Below are 13,620 nucleotides of genomic sequence, written 5' to 3'. Positions count from 1 at the left end.
TCTCCCCCACTCCCCCCTCCGTCTCCCCGACTCCCCCCTCCGTCTCCCCCACTCCCCCCCTCCGTCTCCCCCACTCCCCCCTCCATCGCCCCCACTCCCCCCTCCTTCTCCCACACTCCCCCCCCCCCCCCCCCCCCCCCCCGCTCTGGACCCCCCTCCCGTTCCCGGGGATGCCTTCCCCGTTGTGGCCAGACTCCAGCAGTGCGCTGAGCGGTGCGCTCACCTCCTCGAAGCTCTCGTCAGCCAGCACGACTGGTTGACGAACTTGAAAAGCAGGTGTGTTGGCCGGCGTGAAAACAGTGCGTGATGACGTCGGGACTTCAGCCCATCCGGGCCGGAGAATAGCAGGGGGCCAATAAGTAGCGATTCTGGTCGTGTTGGGGGCGCGTTCGAGGCCTTTGCCGGGAATGCCGACGTGTAGTTTGTGCGGGGTTCGGAGAATAGTGGGAGGGCGTCGGACCAGCGCGCGTGAAAATCTTTGCGGCCCGCAATTCTCCGAACCGGCGTGAGTGCGGAGAATCGCGCCCAATGAATTTCTTGGTATTACAGTCTTTTTGCTTTGCATTGATTATTTCAGTGTTTCAGTTAACAGGTTAGTTCCAGGCAGCATAATTATCACGTACATGATCTTCATGGGCTCGCGCTTGAATCTTTCTTGACCAGTCCATTCCTACGAGACCATTGCTGATATTCCCGTCTCTAACCAGAGATGCTGGAGCCAGATATGACACTTCTATTCCGTTACATCAGCTAAGAATGCACATCAATCAAATTTGTGAACCGCTTGGGCTATGCACCAAGTGACTGACTGAGCCTTCAGCAGGAGGCAACTTCATTTTTAGTCATCAATGTACGGTAATGAAGCTAATAGTGATAGAAGAGGATGCTTTGAAAATCAAATTGTGGAACTCCTGGTGCTCATTTTCTTAAAGCAGTTCAAGATGTCCATGATGAAGGAGGTCTTGGTTTCAGATGTAGAAACCTATATTACATTTTAGGTTAGATGGAAAGGAAATTAAGTGTTTTACAAATTATTTGTTTGTGTTACATCCCAGAACAAAGTTTGCCAGCAATATTAATGCAATATCTTTGGCAGCTTGGGATTTGTAATTTCTCTGACTTGGTTGTTCCAGGACAGAAACAATTAGGAGACATTTTTGTTGAGTGTCCAGCTATTTATCCTTATATTCATGGTGGATTTTTTTCATATACCTTGATTTTCAGATCTGCAAGGAACCTGGACCTGACAAGTACAAGCATAATCACAGACCAGTTAACAGAAGTTCTCTATCCACAAATTTGCTGAATTTTCCCAGCATTTTCTGTTTTAATTAACACACAAATATACTTTAGTTTGCTAAGGTGATACACATGCATTTTCCTGGAAGGGTGCCCAAGCAAGTCTTAACTATTGTTTAGTATGAGGCCCAATGTATTATGTTAAGTGAATTTATATATGCAAATACATATATATTATAAAATATATACATGTGTGTCTGTATTTTTGTGTTAAAGATTTTTATATTTTTTCATGAGACTTGGTGTCTAGAAATCTGGGTCAACTTATGGCTGAAGGTCAGTCTTTTGGATTTGTTTATATGTTTATATATTTTTTATGAGGTTTTACAACCCCTGAAGTTAAAGAGATGGGATAAAAGGGGTTAAAAGTTAGTGATTTGGGGATTCAAACAAGCAAAGTAGAAAAGTCTTACTGTTGTTTAGTAACAGTGCTCAAATGACACAAAGACAGAGAAAGACAGGGGAGAGTTCAGTCGATATATGCCAGAGAGTGATGGCACGGATTCTGAGCTCTCTGGGATAAGAAATACTACAAGGCTACAGGGAGCCTGAGTTTAGTGAACACATGTTGTCTGCAGCTGAAGCAATAGTGAGTTTAGATTGCAGCTTACGGTGTCTCAGAGAGAGATACAAGTTGGGTGAGTGGCATCAAGTGAATACTCAAGAATCAGCTGGCAGAACACAGTTTGTACAAGTGCAAGTCCCAGGCAAAGATTGTGGGCAGGATTCTTTGTCCAGTGACGCCGGAGTTGTGAAAGGCGATTGGGCGGAGAGTCGTGGCCGGTGCGGGTGCCTGACAGAATGCCCTGCTCCGTTGCCTCGACAGTGGCATCAATGTGTTCTACTTTGCATGTGCAGTAAACACCATATCATTACGGCATATCATTAACAGGTCTGACCCGGTATTCCATGGGGCCTCGACAATGCTCCACCTCCGTGGGCTATCAATGCCCCCCTCCCCCGCCAACCCGTCAGCCTTGCCAGTGGCAGGACTGGCAGCCCACGGTCGAGCTTCTGGGAATCTATCATACCATCTCTCTCTCACTCATCAGCCACGGTTAAAAGTTCATCTGTGAACTCCTGTGAATTTGTTCAGCAATTTCCTCCACAGTTTAAAAAAAAGTTAGGATCTATCAGGCCAGGTTTCACTCTGGGATCTGACTTGTCCAATATTAGCAGCTGCTGGGATCATAACAATATCATATTAAGATAATGTAATTATGATCTCAATGCTAAGAAATTGTGACCTATCAGCAACAGGGAACATATTTACATTGGGTACCTTGTGTTGCCCTATTATGCATTTTCTTTTCATGTACCAAATGATCTGTTTGAGCTGCACACAGAAAAATACTTTTTACTGCACTTCGGTACATGTGACAATAAACAAATCCAATCCAATAGCCGCATCTTCAAGAAACACTATTGTTTGAATCTAAACAATAGATTGGGGAGGGGAGGGGGGGGGGGCGGGGGGGGGAGGGGGGGAGGGGGGGCGGGGGGGGGGGTAACCATATGCAGGTATTGGTTTTGAATTTAAACTTGGTACTCCATTTTCTTTTGGTAAAATAGAAGGGCCAACGACTGGCCAGAATTGTTAGATTTCCAAATCTTAACATGGCCAAACTCATCCTTTTCCAGAGTTTTGAACTGCCCTGCTCTCATTTTCTGTTGATCTGGAGTCACAAATAGGCCAGACCAGATATGGATGGCAGATTAGGGCATTAATGAACCATATCAACAAAGGGTTTCATTAGACTTTTTAATTACAGATTTTTTTAAAAATTGGATTCAAATTTCACCATCTGGTGGGGTTTGAACCTGGGTCCCAGATCTTACTCTGGGTCATTAAATTACTAGTCCAGTGACATTACCACTAACCACCGAAGCACTCGGGTTATTTAATTTTAAGAACTATTTACTCGCTGTTAAGAGGATTAATTGCTGCAGGGACTGCTTCTTTTCAAAAGCAATAAACAGTCTCCTGACATCACGGATGCAAAATAATAATAATAATCTTTATCGTCACAAGTAGTCTTACATTAACACTGCAATGAAGTTACTGTGAAAAGCCCCTAGTCACCACACTCCGGCACTTGTTTGGATACACAGAATGAGAATTCAGAATGTCCAAATTACCTAATAGTACGTCTTTCAGGACTTGTGGGAAGAAACCGGAGCACCCGGAGGAAACCCATGCAAACACATGGAGAATGTGCAGACTCTGCACAGATAGTGACCTAAGCCGGGAATCGAACCTGGCTCCCTTCGCTGTGAAGCCAGAGTGCTAAATGGACTATAGATCACATCACATGACTTGTACGGCTGCAGTGATTCATCAAAGCTTGTAATAGGCACAGTTCCTGGGATCTTCTTCCCTTGGGAAGGTTAGATTTTCTTGATGTGAAGGATAAATTCCTTGAAAAAATAAAGATCATGACAAAGGGACGTCACATTTCAAACTTCCAATTGTGTGAAAGATTGCAAGTTCTTACACCAAAAACTTGCATTTATTTTCAAAATTTAACATAATAAATACAAACAAAGGGCTTTGCATGAGTGTCATTGGGTAATATTTGAAACCGAACCACATTAAGAGCTATTAGCACAGCTGGCCAAAAACTTGGTCAAAGAGGTATATTGTTAGGATTAACGTTTGGAGGAGAGGCAGAGTTTAATTAGATAAGAATAGAAAAGTAGACTGGTTTTTAAATGGTGTGAAATGTTGATGTTTGGAAAGACCTGTACTCATACAAGGAATACACCAAACAGGTACAGCGGGCAATTAGGAAGGCAAAGGGCATGTTGACCTTTATTGCAAGTGGATTGGAGTCCTAGAATAAAAAGGTTTTTTTGGCGAAGGTTAGCGGTAGGTCAGGTGTAATGCCTGGATCTGGTATGTCTCTCTTGTGGGGACCATGGACTGGATTCAATTTGAATTGGTTTTGGAGCAGGCAAGGAGCTGGATTAGGGGTTTGCCCTTATCCAAACTCTGAGCTCTGGTTTTGTAACTCTGATAAAATAATTTTTAAAAAGGTTTTGCTACAATTATACACATCTGGAATACTGTGTGCAACGTTGGTTTCCATACCTCCAATGGCAGCATTATAATCTTACAGAGAGTTGTCCTATGATGAGAGGCTGAATAAATTAGACCAATATTCTCTGAAATTTAGAAGAATGAGAGGTGATCTCATTGAAACATGTTAGATCCTGAAGGGATTTGACAGGGTAGATACTAAGGGGTTGTTCCCGCTGGTCAAGGAATCTAAGGCACAGAGACACACTTTCAGGATAAGGGGCCGACTTAGTCTGAGATGAGGAGAAAAGTCATCACTCAAAGGATTGTGAATCTTTAGGATTCCCAGGGGTGTGGATTTTTTAAAAAACCTTTCCAGGGGTGTGGTCATCACTGGCATAGAAGCATTTGTTGCCAATCCCAATTTGTCCTTGAACTGAGTGACTTACTGGGCCATTTCAGAGGGAAGTTAAGAGTCAATCACATTGCTGTGGGTCAGGGACCCAGGTTCGATTCCTGGCTTGGGTCACTGTCTGTGAGGGTCTGCATGTTCTCCCCATATTTACGTGGGTGTCCTCTGGGTGCTCCGGTTTCCTCCCACAAGTCCCAAAAGACATGCTTGTTAGGTGTTTTAAACATTCTGAATTATCCCTCAGTGTACCCGAACAGGGGCCAGAGCGTGTCAACTAGGGGTTTTTCACAGTAATGTTATTGCGGTGTTAGTGTAAGCCCACTTGTGACAATAATAAACAATATATTATTATGGAGTCTCATGTAGGCCAAACTGTAAAGAAGGCAGATTTCCTTCCCTTAAGGACATCAGTGAACCAGATGATAATTGGTGATAACTGTCCAGGCTGCCATTACTGAAACTAACTTTTTATTCCAGATTTATTCATTGAATTTAAATTCAACCACCTGCAATGGTGGGATTTGAACACAGAACCTTGGCCTCTGGATTACGCATAACATTACCAGTACACCATCATCTCCCCCAAATGTATTGAACATATTTAAGGTTGAGATAGAGTTTTGATCTCTCTGGGAATCAAGAGCTATGGGGAGCAAGTAGGAAAGAGTGATTATATTAAATGGTGGAGCTGGCTTGATAGGCTGGATGGTTTACTCCTGCTCCGATCTCTTGTGGAATTCCAAAGCTTAAGGCCTAGAAAGCTGCAGGCATGACACGGTGGGAACATAATTAAAATAAGTAATATTGAAGAGACCAAAATTGGGGGAGCTGAGAACTTGGAGAAGCTGTAGGTTTTGATGAAGTTACAGAGTAGGGAGGGGTGAAGCTATGGGGGGATTTGAAAACAAGGATGAAAATTTTAACATTGAGGTGTTGCTGAATTGGGAGTCAATGTGTGTCAGTGAGCAGAAAGATGAAATGTGAAAGGGATTAGGTGAGCATTAGAATATGGAGAGCAAAGTTTTGAACAAGCTCCCGTTTATGAGGGGACAAGATGGGAGGCTGGTCGGGAGGGTATGTGTATAGTCAATTATGAGGTAACAAAGGCATTGATGAGAGTGTCAGCAATAGATGAGCTGGGGCAGGGGCAGAGACAGGCGATATTACCAAGATGGACATAGGTAGTCTTTGTGATGGAACAGATTTGAAGTTGAAAGCCTTGCCTGGTCACTCTGAATGGACAGTCGATTATTCCCAGTTTGGAAATAAATGGTTTGTATTAGAGATTATGCTACAGCTGTTTAATTTGCATGTTTTATGTTTGTTCCAAACTTTTTACCTTAAAAGATCAAGCCCACCCATCAGAATAGCCAGCTATAATATTCTCCTACCTGATTCCCATTCCATTGTTCCTCAGTGATGCTGGCTGATCCGATATGCTTTCCAGTTCCACTGCAGTTGATGGCTGTGGTTATTGAATCTGGCAGTGAGAGAGTTTAATTAAGATTAGAAGATATAATCACTACACTAGGGTGTTACAAAAATCTTTCTGTCTTAGCTGTACAGTGCTGGAGTGACTAACTCTTCATAACCAACTTCTCAATAACCACAAAAAGCTGTAAATGCAAGGACTCTGAAACATTTTATTTAAAAAAAAAATTTAGAGTACCCAATTCATTTTTTCCAATTAAGGGGCAATTTAGTGTGGCCAATCCACCTAGCCTGCACACCTTTGGGTTGTGGGGGTGGAACCCACGCAGACACGGGGAGAATGTGCAAACTCCACACAGACAGTGACCCAGAGCCAGGATCGAACCTGGGACCTCGGCGCCGTGAGGCTGCAGTGCTAACCCACTGCGCCACCATGCTGCCCTAGGAATCTGAAACATGAACAGAAAATGCTGGGGCAACTGAACATGCAAGACACTTCACTGCTTTCCATTTCTCTCTTAGTGTTGGACAAGGTATTAACCAAGACTCGCTTCCACAGCCATATTTCCTTCCTCAGTGACATTGAAACGTTAGCTATTTTCTCTCCCTACAGATGCTGCCAGACTTGCTGAGATTTTCCAGCATTTTCCCTTCCATGCAAGACAGTATTTAAGCTTTGGACAACGCAGGTAAGTTTAATTTTTAGGTGACAACACTTTGATAAAGAGTCTGAACCTGAAATATTGGCTCAGTATTTGTGGTAATAATGAGAACAGCAGCCCCTATTGTTATAGGTAAATCTGATAGCAATTTCCAAAATCCAATTAAGTGGACATCCAGAAGCTGCGGCCAGAGATAGCCTTCTCCTCCAATTGTGTATGTTACTGACATCCTCAGTGTCAGATCAAAGGGACAATCTTAGAAGCTGTTATTAAAGATGTTATTCGAGGATACTTGGATAACATCAAAGTAATAAGGCAGAGTCTACATGGTTTTGTGCAAAGGAAATTATGTTTAACAAACTAAATGGAGTTCTTTGAGGAACTAGCCTGTGCTGTGGATAAAGGGGAACCAGTGGATGTACTGCACTTAGATTCCCAGAAGGCATTTGATAAAGTGCCACTTTTAAAGTTATTGCAGAAAATCAAATGTCATATTTTAGGGGTGACATATTGAAGTGGATAGGAGATTGGCTGTCCAACAGGAAGCAGAGAGTAGTTTGCAAAATGTAATGAATGTTGTGTGACAAGGATAATTTCTGGGCCCTCAACTGTTTACCATTTATATAAATGATGACGTGGATAAAGGTATTGCAGGGATAGTTACCAAATTTGCTGATGACACAAAAGTAGGTAGGAAAGTAAATTGTGAAGAGGACATAAGGAAGCTACAAAAATATACAGAAAGGTTACGTGAGTGGGAAAAGTCTTGCAAATGGACTGTGCATTGGGAAAATTTGGAAGTGCCCATTTTGGCAGGAAGAATAAAAAATAAACATACTATGTAAAGAGTTAGAAATTTGACCACTTTGAGGTGCAGGGGGATCTGGGTGTCCTAGTGCATGAATCACAAAAGACGAGAATGCAGGTACAGCAAGTAATTAGGAAAGCTAATGGAATATTATTGTTTATTGCAAGGGGAATCAAATACAAAGTTAGGGAGGTTATTGGGGAGTGAGATCACATCTGGAGTACTGTCTATTGGTCATCTTATTTAAGGAATGATGTAAATGCATTGGAAGGAGTTCAGAGAATGTTTACCTGGAAGGGTGGGTTGCCTTATGAGGAAAGGTTTGGCAGGCTTGTGTGTCTGCTGGAGTTTAGAAGAATAAGAGGTGACTTGATTGAAACATAAAAGAACCTGAGGGGTCTTGACAGGGTGGGGGGGATGTTTCCTCTTCTGGAAGAATCTAGAACTAGGGGTCATTGTTTAAAAATAAGAGGTTGCCAATTTAAAACTGAGATGAGGCTAAATGTTTTCATTTGGAACTCTCTTTCTGAAAAGGTTGTGGAAGCAGAATCTTTGAATATTTTTAAGACCAAAGGTGGATAGACTCTTGTTAAGCACAGGGGAATGAGTTATTGGGTTGAAATGGATGCAGATTTGAGATTACTATCAGATCAGTCATGATATTATTAAATGGTGGAGCAGGTTCGAGAGGCTGATTGGCCTATTCCTGCTACTTATTCATATGTTCAACCTGCCATTGAAATCGCTTTAATGGCCTGAATTTCTGATGCTTACCATTCATTCTCTACCAATAAATAAGTGTTAGTGCATTCAAGAGTAAGTGTGTTTTTAATTTTGCAATAAATGATAATTACTTATGAACAGCCTCTCTGGGTCGGAAAAAATGTTTCACTTCTTGGAAGAGAATTAATTATGCAGATTTTAAAACATATTTTATCTCTCTGCTTTAGTTCCATTTATATTTCTCAATATTTTGTTTTCTTTTTCTACATGATTGAAGTCCAATTTATGTTTCCTGCTTTCGACCTATTTGATCTCTCCCTAGATCAGTGAAGGTTCTTCAATCTGATTGATTGATGGATCTTGCTAGAGGGCACTATGTTGGATCAGGTAATATACAAGGGAAAGTATCTGTCTAAAACCAGTCAAACCTTTGTCGGCATCTGACAGCGAAATAAAAGATAAATGCCATTCCTTTAATGCTGACAGTAAAATCGGAACCATTAACTAACCTATTCGCTCCATAGTCCATTACTAACCTTTTGAGTGTTTCCAGTATTTATTTTTGTTGTTTTTGTATCCCAGTAACATAATCCTGGCCATGTTTAACCCAAAAATATGGATCAGAATTTTGTTTAAATAGTTTACTGAGAATAATTCTGAATAATATGTTAACATTTGAGATGTGTTCATCAAAGTAATATTGATTTTAAATTGCCGTTAATAAAATTGCATGAAATAGAATAACCTGTAGTTAATATTAGTTGCAGCAGTATGATTGTTTATTCTTTTATTTAACTTTTCTTTGTTGCCATTGCTGCTGATCAGCATCACATACCCTTGTCGAGACAGAACGGTGTTGGACCATGGGTTTCACCAAAGTTGGCATGATTCAGCATTGAACTGGGCTGGGTCAGTTAGTCATAGAGTCATGAAGCCATACAGCACAGAAAAGGCCCTTCAGTCCATCGTGACTGCGCTGGTCATAAACAACCACCTACGCATTCTAATACCATTCACCCACAGCCTTGTCAGGCCAGGAATCACAAATGCACATCTAAATACTGCTTAAATGCCATGACAGCCTCTGCTTCCACCACCCTTTCAGGCAATAAATTCCAAACACCCACCACCCTCTGGGCAAAAAAGAGTTCCCCCACATCTTCTCTACACCTCCTGTCCCTTACCTTCAATCTATCCTGGTCACTGACCCCTCCACCAAGGGGGAATGGTTTGTTCCTGCCTGCTCTATCTATGCCCCTCACAATTTTATACATCTCAAATATGTCCCTCCCCCCTCAATCTCCTCTGCTCCAAGGAAAACAATCCAAGTTTACCCAATCTTTCTTCATAGCTAACACTCTCCAGTCCAGGCAACATCCTGGTAAATCTCCTCTGCACAGTGCTATCACATCCCTCCTATAACGCAAATTCCACATCTGCACACAATACTCCAGCTGTGGCCTAAACAATATTAGTCCTGCAAGTTAAATTGATAATCTGGCTGCTGAACCTTCTTTCCATCTCACTTACTTTTTAATGAACAAAGAGGATCATTTTGGCTTGCTATACCACATTTTTATGAGAGAGCCAAACCTTTTTTCTCCCCCCCCCCCCCCCCCCCCCCCCACACACACTGAACTGACAGGAATCTGAAACCTATACACACTGACCTCTGCAGTATTTTTATTCAAATACAATTATTTTTCTCAAATTGTTTCTAGCGAATATTAGCTGTTGTAGAAATATTTGATTGCAACATTGGATGCAGAAAATTTGGCTGTTCAATCACATTATCAAATCAGAACAAAAATGGACATCAATTTCAGAGTGATTACTGCATAGCTGCAATGCAGGAGACGGCGTATAATTGATTTCCATAACTAAGTTATTCATTACGAATGGAGAATTTCATGCTGAATAGGTGAAGATAGTTGTGAAATGGTTTCAATATTTCTTCATTTTATTTGTCCCAAAAAGCAAAAATTTCCCTATATACCCAAGCTGTTGAAGTGATTTAAAAAGTCAATTTCCAGGTTTCACCTACAAAGAAACGAGAGTTTGGAGCAGTATTTGAGATTTATGAGTAATTTTTCATATTAAAGGAAAAAATAAGAGTGAGAATAGATTAAATTAACCCGGTAACTGTGAGGAAGAATGTGTTGATTGGATGTGGAATGCCTACAAGATATTGCAGTGATACACCACTGTTAGTTTTACACTCCTGTGGCAAACCCTTAATTGGACACTCATTATTTTTGAAATTTTCTTACAACTGAAAAAATGCAATAGTACATTATGATTGCTGGACAATTATATTTGTTATTGTTTGGAAAACAACGATAGTTTTAATGGATTAATATTTGTTTTGGTAAACATTAGAAATAAGGCTCAGCTTTAAGTGTCTTTCATTTAATGTTTCTGTGCCTGGAAGGGTAAAAGCTATAGTTAGACTCATGCTGGACAAAGGTGTTTGTAAGTGTGGGGGTTGGTTAATTGTGTTTCCATTGTGCTTATAGAGGGCCACGACGTGAAGAATAAATACAATGCATAAGTATGTAAGTGATGCTTTGCAATTGGGGCCTCATAAAGTAGAGACGCTTTCAGGTTTTAGTTTAGCTGATTTGTGGGCAGCTGAAGATAGGTAGTGAGAGAGGGCTGCTCTGTTAAAAACAGTTGGTTTTAAAGGCTAGAGGGGGAACATCTCTCTCAGCTTTGCCAGAAGAAAATCCATACTATACGGTTATGGAAACAGGTGCTGTAAATCTAATGGCCAACTAGTTAAGGAAACTAGTGAAATGAAGAGTAGTGTTCAAAAAGTCTAGAGTTAAGTGGACAGAGACCAGGATATGGGTCAGAAGATTTTCAAGGTAGAGTAAACAAAGTGTTCTGAGTTAAAGAGACGATTGCAGTAATCAGATTTAAAGTGGGGGAGCAACCTTCAAAGGTAAATTAAACATCTAATGCCATTTTAATATAGTCTGGTAATCACAAGTTAAAGCAATTGTGAGGAGTTTGCACAGAAGTCAAGACGAAAGAAATCTTAAAGGGATTGGTGTAAAATCTTGGACTGGAATTGCTGTTAAAAGTTGAGCGGAAGCTTTGATTAAAAAAGTGTCATTTGGAAAACCTAGTCTGGATTTTTGAATGTGAACCTGGATGAGGTTGTGGTGGTGGTGGCATAGCAAGGTGGCGGAGAGTGGGGGGGGGGGGGGCAGGGAGTGAAGGAGAATTGGCGGCATTTGGGAGAGGTTGGTGGGTGGGAGGACAGAGCATGGTGAATCTGATGCCTCGGATCATTCAGTCCAGTGTTTCGGGTCAATGATGAGATGAAGTATCATCAACTCGAAACATTAATTCTGTTTCTCTCCACAGATGCTGCCTGACCTGTTGACAATTTCCAGGCATTTTCTGTTTTACATTACACTAGCTTACAGCCCACATTTAACAATATGACAGAGATTGCTGCATTGCGAAAATGTAGAAATATCTTGATAGGTGGAAAAATTAGGCACTCATGAGGCATATAAATATATCCCAATGAAACTGCAATATAAATAATTTGGTCATCAAATTATTGAAAACCATTTTCTTCCCCCGAAGAGGAGACAATTCCCCAAACTCAAGACAATTTGCTATTTGGCTTATTTTCCAATGTAAGTCTTATTAATGCAGGCAGGGTTTCTAAAGTCAACCAATGTTAAAATTAATTTAATGTCTTTTCACCTGTCAGCAGATCCGATCTCAGAAAGGATTTTGCTATATGAACGCTATTTACCTAATAAGCTAGAAGGTGCCATTCCTTATCCTTATATTCGAAGCACTGCTTTTTTGAAATCCTTTTGAAATCCTTTTAAAATATTAGTTCTTGCTTGAGAGTTTAATAGCACAACACACACTCCCGTCTGCATCAATGGCTCCGAAGTGGAGATGGTCGATAGCTTTAAATTCCTGGGGGGTCACCATCACCAACAGTCTGTCCTGGTCCACTCACGTTGATGTGACAGTCAAGAAAGCCCAACAATGTCTCTACTCCCTACGGAATCAAAAGAAAGCTAAAGAATTTTGGCATGTCTGCATTGACTCTCACAAACTTCTACAGATGTACGATAGAGAGCATCCTATCCAGCTGCATCACAGTCTGGTATGGCAACTGCTCGGTCCAAGATCGTAAGAAACTGCAGTGTGGTGAGCTCAGCCCAGCGCATCACACAAGCTTGTCACCCATACATTGATTCTGCCTACACCTCCCGCTGCCTCAGGAAGGCAGACAGCATTATCAGAGACCCCTCCTACCCAGGCATTTCCTTCTTCCAGACCCTTCCATCAGGCAGAAAGTACAGAAGTCCGAAGACTCGCACATCCAGACATAGGAGCAGCTTCCTCCCCACAGCTACAAGACTCCTCAACGACTCCCCCTCGGACTGATTTGTTCCCTGTAACTATTCACGATGCCCTATGCTGCTCTTGCTCATGTATTTGCTTAGTTTGGCCCCTTGTTCCACACTTTAACCAATCACTGTTTGTCGATGTACCATTTGTCAATGTTCTCTGTAGATTACACTCTTTGTCTACGATGTACATACTGTGTACGTTCCCTTGGCCACAGAAAAATACTTTTCACTGTACTTCAGTACATGTGACAATAAATCAAATCAATCAATCAATCAATCTCATAGTTAACTCAATCTCTGTATAGACATTAATGTAAAATCTGATCCAAATCTGGGAGGATTTTTAACTGCTGCTGGTTTCAGTTTTTGTAAATCATTCATGGGATGTGGGTATCGGCGACAAGGCCAGCATTTAATGCCAATTCCTAACCGGCTGTGTGAAGGAGCTGCTAAGTTGTCTTCTTAAATTGTTGCAGTCAGCCTGGTGTAGTTACACCTAACTGCAGTGCTGTTCCAGAGAGAGTTCCAGAATTTTCACCCAATGACAGTGAATGGAAGAACAGCAATCTATTGTGACTTGGGGGAGTGGGGGGGAGGGGGCGGTATGGGATGGGGGATTGGGGGGGGGGGGGGAGGCGAGGGCTGCAGGAACTTGCAGGTGGTAGTTTTCCAATGCGCCTGTTGACCTTATTCATCTGTGTGGTAGAGGTCAAAGGTTAGGAAGGTGCTATGGAAGGGACCTTGCAAAAAAACTGCACTGCATCCTTTAAGTGGTGCACACAGCAGTCACTGCGTAAATGTGATGGAGGGAATGAATATTTAATAAGATATGCGGCATAGAAACAGGCCACTTGGCTCAATCAGTCCATGCTGAA

The 13,620-nt window shown here is 41.7% G+C and overlaps 1 long non-coding RNA gene across 1 annotated transcript in view; it reads left to right on the top strand.

Annotated features, from left to right (window-relative positions):
* The first annotated feature begins 5,916 nt into the window (after window positions 1-5,916).
* LOC119977848 overlaps window positions 5,917-13,620 on the top strand; it is a 34,189-nt gene continuing 26,485 nt past the window's right edge. Inside the window, exons 1-2 of the long non-coding RNA XR_005463296.1 lie at window positions 5,917-6,002; window positions 6,775-6,850. This is a non-coding gene — a long non-coding RNA (uncharacterized LOC119977848). The remainder of the gene's footprint in view (window positions 6,003-6,774; window positions 6,851-13,620) is intronic.

The sequence above is a fragment of the Scyliorhinus canicula genome, chromosome 14 (genome assembly GCF_902713615.1).
Source record: "Scyliorhinus canicula chromosome 14, sScyCan1.1, whole genome shotgun sequence".
Classification (NCBI taxonomy): Eukaryota; Metazoa; Chordata; class Chondrichthyes; order Carcharhiniformes; family Scyliorhinidae; genus Scyliorhinus; species Scyliorhinus canicula.
The sequence above is the reverse complement of the archived record's forward strand: the minus strand, read 5'-3'. Positions and strand labels throughout refer to the sequence as shown.